Source organism: Physeter macrocephalus, chromosome 21 (assembly GCF_002837175.3).
Source record: "Physeter macrocephalus isolate SW-GA chromosome 21, ASM283717v5, whole genome shotgun sequence".
Taxonomy (NCBI): Eukaryota; Metazoa; Chordata; class Mammalia; order Artiodactyla; family Physeteridae; genus Physeter; species Physeter macrocephalus.
In genome coordinates, this window is record NC_041234.1 from 9,290,239 (window position 1) to 9,304,911 (window position 14,673).

Here is a 14,673-nt window from a genome sequence, read left to right on the forward strand (position 1 = left end):
ACTGATTTAATTTCCTTTGGATATATACTCAGAAGTGGGGACTTCCCTGGTGGTCCAGTGGTTAAGACTCTGCGCTTCCACTGCAGGGAACTGAGATCCCACATGTCACGTGGCGCGAATTTTTTAAAAAAGTGGGATTGCTGGATCATATGGTAGTTACAATTTTTTTTAATCACAAATAAGGTCTTTTACTTGTCACCATTAAAAGTCTGATTTTTAAACAGATTCTTGGACTGGTGGCTCATATCCATCAGCTCATTCAACTTTAGGACCTGTCTCATCCCCAGTAGCTTTTCCAGAACTACGACCTTCACCATGTAGCTCCATGAGTTTTCCCAGTTCAAACTTGGGCTTCTTCAGCATTTTTACTTCTCTAACAAAGACATCATGGAGTGGATAAATAGATTCTCAGGCCTTTTCTATGTCTTTTCCAATGCTGTCTGGAATCAGTTTATTGACCACCTCTTTCAAGTCATCTGTCTGCACCTCTCGGGTCATGATTTCCATCATCTTCTTGCACATCTGGCGGACTTGCTGGTGCTGGGCATAAGAGGTCTTCTGAATCTGATTGTTGTGCTTTTTAGTAAAACCCACACAGAATAGACGAAGCAAATACCCATCGGCAGTCTTGACATCAACGTGAGCTTCAGGCATGGTCTGCCATTTTTTGACCACGGAGCACATTTTGTCACGGGTAGGATCCAGGTCATGGAAATTAGTCAGGCAGTTTTTACCCTGAACATCCTCAGTAATAAGCTTGAATTTTCTAAATCCAGCTTCATCATTCTGCAGATCAGCAGGGCTCACTTCAAACACACGACCCTTGAGGCCATCAGATGCGATTTTGGTTCCTTGAGTTCTCGTGACTAGTGTTTTCCCAATATTTCTTCTATTGAACATAGCTGGTGCTTTCACATCATACCAATCTTTCTTAGATAATGGGTCAACTACTTTCTTCTTGGCTCCCGTTTTACCGCCTTTTGTAAGGCACTTGTTCTTACTGACCCTGTAGTTAACAATTTTAAGTTTTTGAGGAACCTCCATACTGTTTTCAATAGTGGCTGTATCAATTTACATCCTGACCAACAGTGTACAAGGGTTCTTTTTTTCTCCAAATCCTTGCCAACACTTGTTATCGTTTGTCTTTTTTGATAATAGCTATTTTAACAGGTGTGAAGTGGCATACCATTGTGGTTTTGATTTGAATTTCCCTGATGATTAGTGATGGTAAGCATCTTTTCACAAACCTCTTGGATTTTTTTATGTCTTCTTTGGAGAAATATCTATTCAAGTATTTTACCCATTTAAAAAATTGGATTATTTGATTTTTTTGCTGTTGAGTTGTAGGAGCTCCTTATATATTTTGGATACTCATCTCTTATCAGATACATGGTTTGTAAATATTTTCTGCAATTCTGTAGGTTTCTTTTTCACTCAGTTGATTATTTCCTTTTCTGTGCAGAAGCTTTTTTAGTTTGATGTAGTCTCACTTGTCTTTTTTTGCTTTTCTTGTCTGTGCTTTTGGTGTTATAGCCAAGAAGTCATTGCCAAGGCCAACGTCATGAAGCTTTCCCCCTGCGTTTTCTTCTAGGAATTTAAGTTTCAGGTCTTATGTTTGTCTTTAATCCATTTTGAGTCGATTTTTATATATGTTGTAAGATAGGGTTGAATCTCATTCTTTTACATGTGAATGTCCAGTTTCCCCCATGCCTTTTATTTATTTTTTATTTTTTTGGAAGGGATTGTCTTTTCCCCATTGTGTAGTCCTGGCACCTTTGTTAAAGATCACTTGACTGCATATATGTGGATTTATTTTTGGACTCTGGTTTCATTGGACTATATGTCTGTCTTTATGGCAGTGCCATACTGTTTTAATTACTATAATTTTATATGTTTTGAAATCAGGAAGTGTGAAGTTTCCAGCTTTGTTCCTCTATCTCAATATTGTTTTGGCTATTTGGAGTCCTTTGTGGTTTCATCTGAATTTTAGGATTGTTTTTTCTGTCATTGGGATTTTGATAGAGATTTTATTGAATCTCTAGATTGCTTTGGGTCATATAGGCATTTTAACAATATTAAGTCTCCTCATCCATGAACATGGGATGTCTTTCCATTTACTTGTGTCTTCTTTAATTTATTTCATCAATGTTTTGTAGTTTTCAGTGCACAAGTCTTTTATTTAATTCCTAAGTATTTTATAATTTTGATGCTATTTTAAATGGGATTGTTTTCTTAATTTTCTTTTTAGATAGTTCATTGTTAGTGTATAGAAATGCAACTGATTTTTGTATCTTGCAACTTGACTGAATTCATTTATTCAGTTTGTGTGTGTGTGTGTGTGTGTGTGTGTGTGTGTGTGTGTGTAATGTTTAGGGTTTTCTACATATAAAATCTTGTCATCTGCAAACACATGTAATTTTACTTCTTCCTTTATGATTATAGTACTTCTAGTACTATTTGGAATAGAAGTAGAAAGAGTGAGCATCCTTGCCTTGTTCCAGATCTTAGAGGAAAAACTTTCAGTTTTTCACCATTAAGTATGATGTTATAGCTGTGGGCTTTTCATATATGGCATTTATTATGTTGAGGTAATTTCCTTCTATTTCTAGTTGAGAGTTTATATCATGAAAGAGTATTGAATTTTGTCAAATGCTTTCTTTGCATCTATTGATATGATCATGTGATTTTTATCCTTCATTCTATTAATGTGGTGTAGGTCTGTTCAGATTTTCTGTTTCTTCATAATTCAGTAATGAAAGAGGTTGTATTTTTCTATGAATTTATCCATTTTTTCTAAGTTATCCAATTTGCTAGTGTATAATTTTTCCTAGTAGTCACTTATGATCTTTTAATTTCTGTGGCATTAGTTGTAATGTCTTCTCCTTTGTTTATGATTTTATTTATTTGAGTCTTCTTTTTTTCCATAGTTAATTTAGCTATAGTTTTGTCAATTTGGGGGATCTTTTCGAAAACCAACTCTTAGTTTTGTTGATTTTTTTTCTGTTCTCTATTTTGTTTATTTGTACTCTTTATCATTTCTTTCCTTCTGATAACATTGGGTTTAATTTGTTTTTATTTTTCTGGTTCTTTGAGGTGTAAAGTTAGATTGTTTGAGATCTTTCTTTTATAATGTAAGCATTTTTCACTCTAAATGTCCCTCTTAGTACTGTTTTTGCTACATCCTATAGGTTTTGGTGTGTTGTATTTTTGTTTTTGTTTGCCTCAAGGTCTTTTCTAATTTCCCTTTTGATTTCTCCTTTGACTCATTGGTTGTTCAAGATTGTGCTGTTTAATTCCCACTTGTTTGTGAATTTTTATATTTTCCTTCTACTGTTGATGGCCAGTTTCATTCCATTGTGGTCAGAAAAGAACTTGGTATGATTTCAGTATTCTTGAATTTGTTAAAACTTGGTTTTTGACCTAACATGCTTTGTATCCTGGAGAATGTTCCATGTGCACTTGTGAAGAGTATATATTCTGCTGCTGTTGGAATGAATCTTATATATATGTCTGTTAGGTTCATTTCAAATTTAATGTTGCTGTATTTCTCTATTTCTTAATTGATCTTCTGTCTGGATGTTCTATTTTTTATTGAAAGTGGGGTCTTGAGCTTTCATATTTCTGTTTAACATCTTTTCATTTCAACTTGGAAGAACTCCCTTTAGCATTTCTTGTAAGGCGAGTCTAGTGGTAATGAACTCTCTCAGCTTTTATCTGTCTGGGAATGTCTTTTTTTTTTTTTTTTTTTTTTTTTTTTTGCGGTACACGGGCCTCTCACCGCTGTGGCCTCTCCCGTTGCGGAGCACAGGCTCCGGACGTGCAGGCTCAGCGGCCACGGCTCACGGGCCCAGCCGCTCTGCGGCATGTGGGATCTTCCCGGACCGGGGCACGAACCCGTGTCCCCTGCATCGGCAGGCGGACCCCCAACCACTGCGCCACCAGGGAAGCCCTGGGAATGTCTTTTTATCTCTCCTTCATTTCTGAAGGATAGTTCTGCTGGATATAGTATTCTTGGCTGACAGTTGTTTTTTTTTTTTTTCCTTTCAGCAGTTTGTATATATCATTTGATTCTCTTCTGGCCTGCAGGGCTTCTGTTGAGAAGTTTTCTCATAGTCTTATGGGAGTTACATGTATGTGACAAGTCACTTTTGTCTTGCTACTTTTGAAATTCTCTCTTTGAGTTTTGACAGTTTGATCGTAATTTGTCTCATTGTGGATTATCTGAGTTCCTCTTAGTTGTGGTCATTGGGCTTCTTGGATTTGGCTATCTATTTCCTTCCCCTGCTTTGGAAAGTGTTCAGCCATTATTTTTTTGAATCAGCTTTCTGGTCCTCTCTCTCTTCTCCCTCTGGGACTCTCATAATGTATATATTGGTTTCTTTGATGGTGTCTCATAAGTCCCTTAAGCTTTCTTCACTCTTTTTCATTCTTTTTTCTTTTTACTTCTTTCACTGGATAATTTCTACTGGCCTATCTTTGAGATTGCTGATCCTTTATTTCTGCTTGATCTAGTCTGCTTTTGAACCCCTCTGCTGAACTTTTCAGTTCAGTTATTGTATTCTTTAGCTTGAAAATTTCTGTTTGGTACTTTTCAGTGTTTTCTATTTCTTTGATTCTCAGTTTGTTCTTGCCTTATTTTCCTGACTTCTTAGAGCATCTTTACGATGGTTGTTTTGAATTCTGTCCGATAAATCATATATCTCTGTTTCATTAGTGTTAGTTTCTAGAAATTTATCTTGTTCCTTTGTTAGGGAAATCATTTCCTCTTCCTTCATTTTCTTTGACTCTTTGTGTTGGTATTTGTGCATTAGAGAAAACAGCCACCTCTCCCAGTCTTCATGGACTTGCCTTTATGGGAGGAGACCCTCACCAATCATCCCAGCTAGAGATTCTGGTGGCCTGTCAAATCTTTATGCTAGTCCAAACCACCATCTTCGATCTTAGTGATCCCCATGTGTTTAGAATATGTTGGGTCCCATCAGTGTTCCAAGACAGGTGAGGCAGAAGGCAGTCTGTTGGGCAGCCCCTGGAAAATTAGACCTTTGGATGTACTGTCCAGCTTTTTCCCTTTCCAGAGAGAAGCTGAAATCTTTTTTTTTTCTGCTTCCTCTGTACTGAGATGGGCAGAGGGCCTATGACGACTGGTGGTATACTAGATCAAACTACAGTGTTTGGTCTCACTGCACCCCAGGCATCTAGTGTATGCCAGGTCCTCTCAGTACTCTGCAACACATAGACAGAAACCAGCCCCTTAGGGAGCCCCTGAAAAAGTTGGATTATTGGAGGTGTGGTCTGATTCTTTCCCTCTACAGAGAGAAAGTAGGAGCTGGGAGTTTCCTTTGATCATATTACCCTGGCCAAGGGTAGGGGTCATAGTTAAATGGTCTCTCATGTTTTCCTTCTGGTTCATTGTTGCTGGTTTTGCACTTGACTGGAATGCAGGAGCCTCTCAGCCAGTTTCTGGATTTCTCACAAAGGGTGTTTGTTCATGTACTGTTGTTGAATCAGTATGTCTGTTGGTAGAGGGAAAGTCCAGGGCTTCCTATTCCACCATATTGCTGATGTTTCCCCTGAACATTCTCCCTCCAATTTTAGGAGTTCTTTATATATTAGCGATACCAGTTCCTGTCTATGATTTGCATTACAAATCTGTTCTCTTGGTGTATCATTTGTTTTACTTTGCTTTATGTTTTTTTGCCATGAAAATTTTAAATAAAATTTAGCAACTTTTTTTCTTTCATTGCACCTAGATTTTTGAGTAATAGTTTGAAAGTCTTTCCGAACCCTCAGATTATAGAGGGATTCGTGCATATTTTTCTCTAATATTTGTTTCTTTTTTGTCTAATATTTTACCTAGTATTTCATTTTTAACTTTCAGTTATCTGATTCATCTGGAGTTTATTTTTGTGTAAGGTATGAGGTATAGATCTAATTTTTATCTTTTTCCAAATGGCTGCCCAGTTGTTCCAGCACCATTTAATAAAAAGTTTGTGTTTGACCTAGTTAAATGAGGTACCATCTTCATCATGTACTATATTTCCATATATACTCAGGCCTATTTCTGCACTTTCTGTCCTATAAACTGGTCAGTCTATTCAAGCACTAGTATTACAATTACAGAGCCTTTATAGTCTGTTTTAATATCTGGTAAGCCTAGTCCTCCCTTACAGCTTTTCCATTTCAGAGTAAACACTACACTAATCCACATGGATCCTCTTTCATTTTTTTGCAACTAGTGTACAGTTTGTCGTTCTGAGAATGATTTTAGTTCAGTCTTAGGTCCTTTGTTGTCCTCTTCTCCTGCACAGTTTTTCTGGGTCATCCTAACTTTTGCTAATGCTGGAGGAGGGAGCTTGGAAGATAGCTCTACAAGAAATTGGTGTTTATTTTTCTGCTTGCAGACAATTTGATTTTTTTTTTTTGGTATTTTTTATCTTCCAGTTATGATGAGAGTGTGGAACTTTTGTGGTTTTTTATTTTCTTCTTGTTGATCTATATAGTTTTTTGGAGAATATGCCAAAAAAAATCTTGTTTAGGTAGTTACCATTCCCTCACTGTATTGCTATTTTTTTAAAACAGAAACTTCAGCTTACACCAGAAATACTATTGTTCTCATAGAAAAGCTCCTTCCAATATTCTAAAGTGCTTTAACTTTTTTCTACCCTGGTCAGAGCAATACCTGTTAGGAAGACAGAGGAGTAGAAAATAAGAATCTAAGACCAATACAAAAGCTATTACAGTTTCCCAGAAATGCATTAATTTGTCAAAATTGAGTAATAGTAGTAAGTTTTTCCTATAATAGTATTAGCATTTTCTAGCAGGCCTTTTAATAATACCAATTTTTTATATACTTTCAAAGAGCTTTGATGTCAGTTGAATTATTTACTTATGATTTAGGTATTAGTTCTTATAGGCTTTCTGGCTATCACTCAGTTTGAAGACAAAGTGTGTAATTCAGGCAATATTAATCTATTCTTAGAGGGTTGTTTGCAGCCCCTGTAAACATTGGCTAGAAGTGATTTACCCCACCTTATTACCACTGTGCCTTTCACATGTATTTTTTAATGACAAAAGTAGTTGCTTGAACTATATAATGTCTGGGGGAAAGTGACTTAATATTACCAGTTGTTGGGAGTTTGAAAATAATAGAAGATATTGGCATCCTAGTCTGTTAAAGTTGTACTTCACTGTCATTGAAAACAGTATTTTGGGGGGACATTACTCTGATAATTTTACTTACTGGAATATCATTTGAAAGGCTAATTGCCTTCCTAAAGGATTAGTGTGATAAGACTATATCCTTGATGTGATAAACTTGCAACTTTTTAAAAAACCTTATTAACCATTTTTTTCAGTAAAAGATGAAATATTTATTCAGTCAAGAGAGAAACCAGAGTATCATCTTAACTATTTTTAAGTTAATAGTTCAGTAGTGTTAAGTATATTCACATTGTTGTAAAAGAGATCTCAAGAACTTTTTCAGCTTTCAAATCTGAAATTGTTTACCCATTAAAGGACAACTCCTTTTTTCCCCCTTTTCCCAGCCCCTGGTAACCACCACCCTACTTTATATTTTTATGAATTTCACTACTTTAGATACCTCACATAAGTAGAATTATACAGTATTTATCTTTCTGTGACTGGTTTATTTCATTTAGCATATTGTAAAAACTTCTAACTTTTTAATTTCCATTATTCTGGGAGATGGATTGAAAAAGATATTGCTGCAATTTATGTCAGAGGGTGTTCTGCCTGTGTTTTCCTCTAGGAGTTCTATAGTTTCTGGTCTCACATTTAGGTCTTTAATCCATTTTGAGCTTATTTTTGTATATGGTGTTAAAGAATGATCTAAGAAGTTATAACTTTAAGAAAAGTTTATGTTGTCTAATCTTATAAACTATAGGGCAGAGTAGACGGCTATGCTACATTGATTAATAATGTGAGGGTAAGCCCATAAATTGTGTGCTAACAGTCTAATTCTGGTTAAGATTGGAATGACCAAAAGTTATTTCCAATTTACCAACTTTTGTATCTATTTCACAAAACAGAGATACCCCATCATAATTAATATTAAAAGCTAATGAATAAATGGAAGAGGTACATTCTAAAATTATTTGGGAGGAGAAGTAATGGAGAGTTATAAAAGGATATGAATCATGTTTTAATCAAAATATGTTAAAATAGTATTGTATATATACAACTATAGGATGAGAGATTATTTGCTTCTAGGAATTCTGACAGTTTGCAGATATTCTTGACTCAGATTCTTCTGATTTTTTTATTTATGCATTAATCTTGGATTTTATGGGCCCACTAAGGTTATAGAAAAGTTACTTCTGTACAGAGCCATATGAAATTAATTTGAATTCATTAATCCCATTCCCAGATATGTTTAAGTCAGTGAGGTCAGTTTAGTGTTGAGAGATTTACATGTAATATATATGCTTGTTCTAGAAGCCAGATATAAACTTTGAAATAGTTACATAACTTGGAGAAATAGAAATGTGAAATATATATATCTAAGATAAATGGATTTTCTGGTTTAACAAACTCTGTCATGAGGAAATTCAATACCTGAAATCTCTTTAAAATATCTGCTTAGTATCTTCCTCTTCAAAAGCTCCTCTCTCTTTTTACATTTAAAAGGAAGGGTGTAGGAACTTCCCTGGTGTCACAGTGGTTAAGAATACGCCTGCCAATGCAGTGGACACGGGTTCAATCCCTGGTCCGGGAAGAACCCACATGCCGTGGAGCAGCTGAGCCCGTGTGTGACAAGTACTGAAGCCCACGTGCCTAGAGCCTGTGCTCCACAACAAGAGAAGCCACCGCAATGAGAAGCACCCGCCCCCACTCGCCGCAACTAGAGAAGGCCCACGCACAGCAACAAAGACCCAGTGCAGCCAAAAAGAAAAAGAAGGGTGTGGAGGAGGAGGGGAATAACAAGTTGGAGAATGATTTTTTTCCTTGGCCTATTAGGGAAATACATGATTTCTCAGGCAAAGAATATGTTATTTTTTTTCAGATATCTAGGTATATCAGTCACTTGTAAGCTAAGTAAAAACTCTCAATGATTACATATGATTATATATATATATATATATGTATATATGTATGTGTGTGTATACATACACACAGTAGCACGATTGCACAAAAGGTTTCTCTTTTCCTATGTAATTATTAGGCACTACTATTATTTACATGTGAGTCAATATTCCCAATGAATGGTTTTAAGTAACCAATTTTATGAATATTGAGCATGCAATCGGTTAGTGCTTCATAATAGATAATTTAAGAATTTTAAGATGAAATTAAATTTGGGAATAATATTAAAGAGAAATAAGTGGGGACCACTTTAAAAGCATTAAAATAATAGCTTAATGTGTACAAGGAAATAAAAGGCAAGATTGATAATTTCAGTAGCAAACTAGAATCTTTAGAAAAGAACCAAATGGAAATACTAAAAATGAGAAATACAATAACTGATATTGATAATTCAGTAGATGAATTTTCTAGCAGATTAGATGCTATGAAATAGAGAATTAGTTAACAGGAACATAAGTCAGAGGAAAATATCCAAATTGAAACATGAAGAGATAAAGGAATAGAAAATGCATAAAGAGCATAAGAGATACAGATTCAGTGAAAATTTCTTACAATCCAGGATCCCTATATCAAGTTAGAATATCCTTCAAAAATGTAGGTAAAATAAGGACATTTTCAGAAAAACAAATACCAAAGATGTTTGATACCAGCAGACCCACACAAAAGGAAATACTGAATGGTATTCTTTGAGTGAAAGGGAAATAATCCCAGAAAGAAGGTTCCAAATGCAGCGAGGAATTAAGAGTGATGGAAAAGGTAAAGATGTGTGTGGAAAAATCTAAATGAATATATGTATAAAAGCATAATTAATGTATCATGAGGTTTAAAATATATGTGGCATTATATAATATAGATTATGTTATAATCTATAGGCTAACCAGTAAAGCAACATGAAAGAATGTACAACTACCAAACTAACAGAGGAGAAAAGTAACAGAAAAAAAAACCCTAATTCTATTTGAATGAAAGCAAGAAAAAAGGAAAAAATAGAGGAATTCAGACATGGTGAGACAAATAGAGATCAAATAGTGTAATGGTATATTTACACCCAAATACATCAGCAGCTACTTTAAATGTAAAGGCCTAAACTCTCCAATTAAAGTAAAACATTCTCAGACTGAAAAAAAGAACAGAACCCAACTATCCATTTCTTACAAGAGATACACCCTGAATACAAAGGTATAGAAAGGATGAAAGTGAAAGGATGAAAAAAATACACTGTGAAAACACTAATGGCCCTTTCTGCACATGCACATCACAAAAACTGGTATAACTATAATAATGTCAGACAAAGTAGACTTTAAGGGGAAAGAGTGTTACCTGGAGATATAGAGGGATATTGCATAATGATAAAAGGTCCAGTTAACAAGGAAGAGAAAAAAAAACACCTAAATCTGTATTGACCTAATAACATGTATTCAAAATACATAAAGCAAAAATTGATAGAATAAGGAGAACTAGATAAATCCACAATAACAATGGGAGATTAAAAAAAAAATTTTAATGAAGACTTTACTTTTTTAGAGCAGTTTTAGATTCATAGCAAAATTGAGGGGAAGGTACAGAGATTTCCCTTATACTCTGTGCCCCCACACATGTATAATCTCCCCCATTATCAACATCTGTTGTTTCACAACTGCCTCAGGAGCTTCCCAGGTGTAATCTGAAACCAGGCCCCTTACATGGAGGGCAAGGAGAGACTAAAGAAAGAGGCAGGCCAATGCATATTGGTAGGTGACACGTTTAATAAACAAGGGAACTTACAAGGCTTGTCTTGGGCAACCACAAGATAAGTAGATTTCTGCACCCACCTGCCAGAGTCTTAAAAGTTTATGTAGAGGCCTTAACTGGGTTCAGTTATGTACCCAGTCCAGATAGCCTCAACACCATATTTCTATTTTAAGGTTGTATAAATTGGAGCAGCTTCTGAGAGTGGGGAAGGCAAGCAGAATGCACATTCCAAGGACAGGGGAGAGGATGTGGAGCTTCCAGTTGCTGGGGTCTAGCTCTTGGGTCAACTGGTGGTCATGTCTTCTTGATTACATCCTTCAACAACATCCTCCATCAGAATGATGTATTTGTTACAATTGATGAACTTACATTGACACATCATAATCACCCAAAGTCCATAGTTTACACTACTGTTCATTCTTGGTGTTGTACATTCCATGGGTTTGGAAAAAATGTATAATGACATGTACCATCATTATGGTATCTTATAGAGTGTTTTCATTGCCGTAAAAATCATCTGTGCTCTGCCTATTTATTCCCCCACTGCCAACCCCTGACAACCACTGATCTTTCTACTGTCTCCATAGTTTTATCTTTTTGAGAATGTCATGTAGTTGGAATCATAAAACATGTAGCCTTTTCAGATTGGCTTCTTTCACATAGTAATATGCATTTAAGCTTCCTCCATGTCTTTTCATGGCTTGATAGCTCATATCTATTTAACACTGAGTAATATTCCATTGTCTGGGTGTACTATGGTTTATTTATCCATTTACCTACTGAAGGACATCTTGGCTGCTTCCGAGTTTCGGTAATTATGAATAAAGCTGCTCTAAACGTTCATACACAGGTTTTCGTGTAGGCATAAGTTTTCAGCTCCTTTGGGTGAGTGCTAAGAAGTGCAATTGCTGGATTATATGATAAGCCTTTTTTAGTTTTATAAGAAATGGCCAAACTTTTCCAAAGTGGCCGTACCATTTTGCATTCCCACCAACGGTGAATGAGAGTTCCTATTGCTCCATATCCTCATCAGCATTTGCTGTTGTCAGTGTTCTGGATTTTGGCCGTTTTAATAGGTGTGCAGTGGTATCTCATTGTTGTTTTAATTTGCATTTCCCTGATGACCTATGATGTGGACCTGCTTTCCATATGCTTCCTTGCCATCTCTATAGCTTCTTTGGTGAGGTATCTGTTAAGGTCTTTGGCCCATATTTTAATTAGGCTGTTTATTTTTTTATTGTTGAATATTAAGAGTTCTTTGTATATTTTAGATAACACTCCATTATCAGATGTGTCTTTTACAAATATTTTCTCCCGTTGCATGGTTTGGCCTCTCAGTCTTTTGACATTATCTTTTGCAGAGCAGAAGGTTTAAATTTTAATGAAGTCTTCCCTATCAATGATTTCTTTCATGGACTGTCTTTGGTGCTGTATTTAAAAGGCGTCACGAAACCCAAGGTCATCTAGATTTTCTCCTATGTTATCTTCTAGGGGTTTGTAGTTTTGGATTTGACATTTAGGTCTGTGATCCATTTTGAGTTAATTTTTGTGAAGGGTCTATAGGCTGTTTTTAACTTCATTTTTTTTTTTTTACAACTGGATGTCCAGTTGTTCCAGCACCATTTGCTAAAGAAACTATCTTTGCTCTATTGTATTGCCTTGGCTCTTTTGTCAGAGATCAGCTGTCTATATTTATGGGATCTTTTTCTGTGCTCTCTATTCTGTTCCATTGATCTGTTTGTCTGTTCTGTTGCCAGTACCACACTGTCATGATTACTGCAGCTTTATTTTAAGTCTTGAAGTTGGGTAATGTTTGTCCTCCATGTTTGTTCTTCTTCTTCAGTATTGTGTTGGCTATTCTGAGTCTTTTGCCTCTTCATGTAAACTTTATAATCTGTTTTTCAATATCCATAAAATCACTTGCTTGGATTTTGATTGGCATTGCATTGAATCTATTAATCAAATTAGGAAGAACTGACATCTTGACAGTATTGATTCTTCCTATTCATGAACATGGACTATCTCTCTGTTTAGTTCTTTGATTTCATTTATCAGTTTTATAGTTTTCCTCATATAGATCTTACACATATTTAGTTAGATTTATACCTTAGTGTTCAGTTTTTGTGGGTCCTAATGTAAATAGTGTTGTGTTTTTAATTTCAAATTCCACTGGTTAGTTTATGGTATATAGGAAAACAATTGACTTCTGTATATTAACCTTGTATCCTACAAGCTTGCTATAATCACTTGTTAGTTCCAGGAGTTTTTTTTGTTGTTGTTCTTTCAAATTTTCTACATAGACAGTCATATCATTTGTGAACAATGACAATGTTATGTCTTCTTCCTAATCTATACAGCTTTTCTTTTCTTCCCTTATTTCATTAGCAAGGTCTTCCAGTAAAATGTTGAAAAGGAGTGGTAGGAGGGGACATCCTTTCTTTATACCTAATCTTACTGGGAAAGCTTTGAGTTTCTCACCATTAAGTATGATGTTAGCTGTAGGTTTTTTGTAGGTAGTCTTTTTTTTTTTTTTTTTTTTTTTTTTTTTTGTGGTACACGGGCCTCTCACTCTTGCGGCCTCTCCCGTTGAGGAGCACAGGCTCCGGCCGCACAGGCTCAGCGGCCATGGCTCACGGGCCCAGCCGCTCCGCGGCATGTGGGATCTTCCCGGACCAGGGCACGAACCCACGTCCCCTGCCTCGGCAGGCGGACTCTCAACCACTGTGCCACCAGGGAAGCCCGATAGTCTTTTTTAAGTTGAGAAAGTTCCCCTCTATTCCTGGTATACTGAGAGTTCTTTTTATTTTTTTATTTTTTATTTTTAAAGCATTTTTTTAACATAGCAATCAAATCTTAACTATAGAGTTAAATGCAAAGCTTACATTGGCTGCACAGGTTCTACCTAAGCAATAACACATAAAGACTCCTACTAAAAGATAATGTGTGTACTTTAGTGACCTTGTATGCTCAAAGATCGATTTTGGTTTCCAGCAATAGAAATGAACCACTGATTTCATTCTCAGCTTACTGGTCTTAAGATTCCCATCTTATTATTATTATTATTTTAACATCTTTATTAGAGTATAATTGCTTTACAATGGTCTGTTAGTTTCTGCTTTATAACAAAGTGAATCAGTTATACATATACACATGTTCCCATATCTCTTCCCTCCTGTGTCTCCCTCCCTCTCACCCTGCCTATCCCACCCCTCTAGGCGGTCACAAACGACCAGGCTGATCTCCCTGTGCTACGCGGCTGCTTCCCAATAGCTATTCAGTTTAGGCTTGGTAGTGTATATATGTCCATGCCACTCTCTCACCTCATCACAGCCTCCCCCTCCCCCTCGCCATATCCTCAAGTCCATGCTCTAGTAGGTCTGTGTCTTTATTCCCGTCTTACCCCTAGGTTCTTCATGACCTTTTTTTTTTTCTTAGATTCCATATATATGTGTTAGCATACAGTATTTGTTTTTCTCTTTCTGACTTACTTCACTCTGTATGACAGACTCTAGGTCCATCAACCTCACCACAAGTAACTCAATTTTGTTTCTTTCTATGGCAGAGTAATATTCCATTGTATATATGTGCCACATCTTCTTTATCCATTCATCTGTTGATGGACACTTAGATTGCTTCCGTGTCCTGGCTATTGTAAATAGAGCTGCAATGAACATTTTGGTATGTGACTCTTTTTGAATTATGGTTTTCTCAGGGTATATGCCCAATAGTGGGATTGCTGGGTCGTATGGTAGTTCTATTGTAGTTTTTTAAGGAACCTCCATACTGTTCTCCATAGTGGCTGTATCAATTTACATTCCCACCAACAGTGCAAGAGTGTTC

General features: G+C 36.0%; 1 pseudogene; it reads right to left on the minus strand.

Annotated features, from left to right (window-relative positions):
- Positions 1-216: 216 nt before the first annotated feature.
- LOC102990490 (40S ribosomal protein S3a-like) overlaps positions 217-14,673 on the minus strand; it is a 24,270-nt pseudogene continuing 9,813 nt past the window's right edge.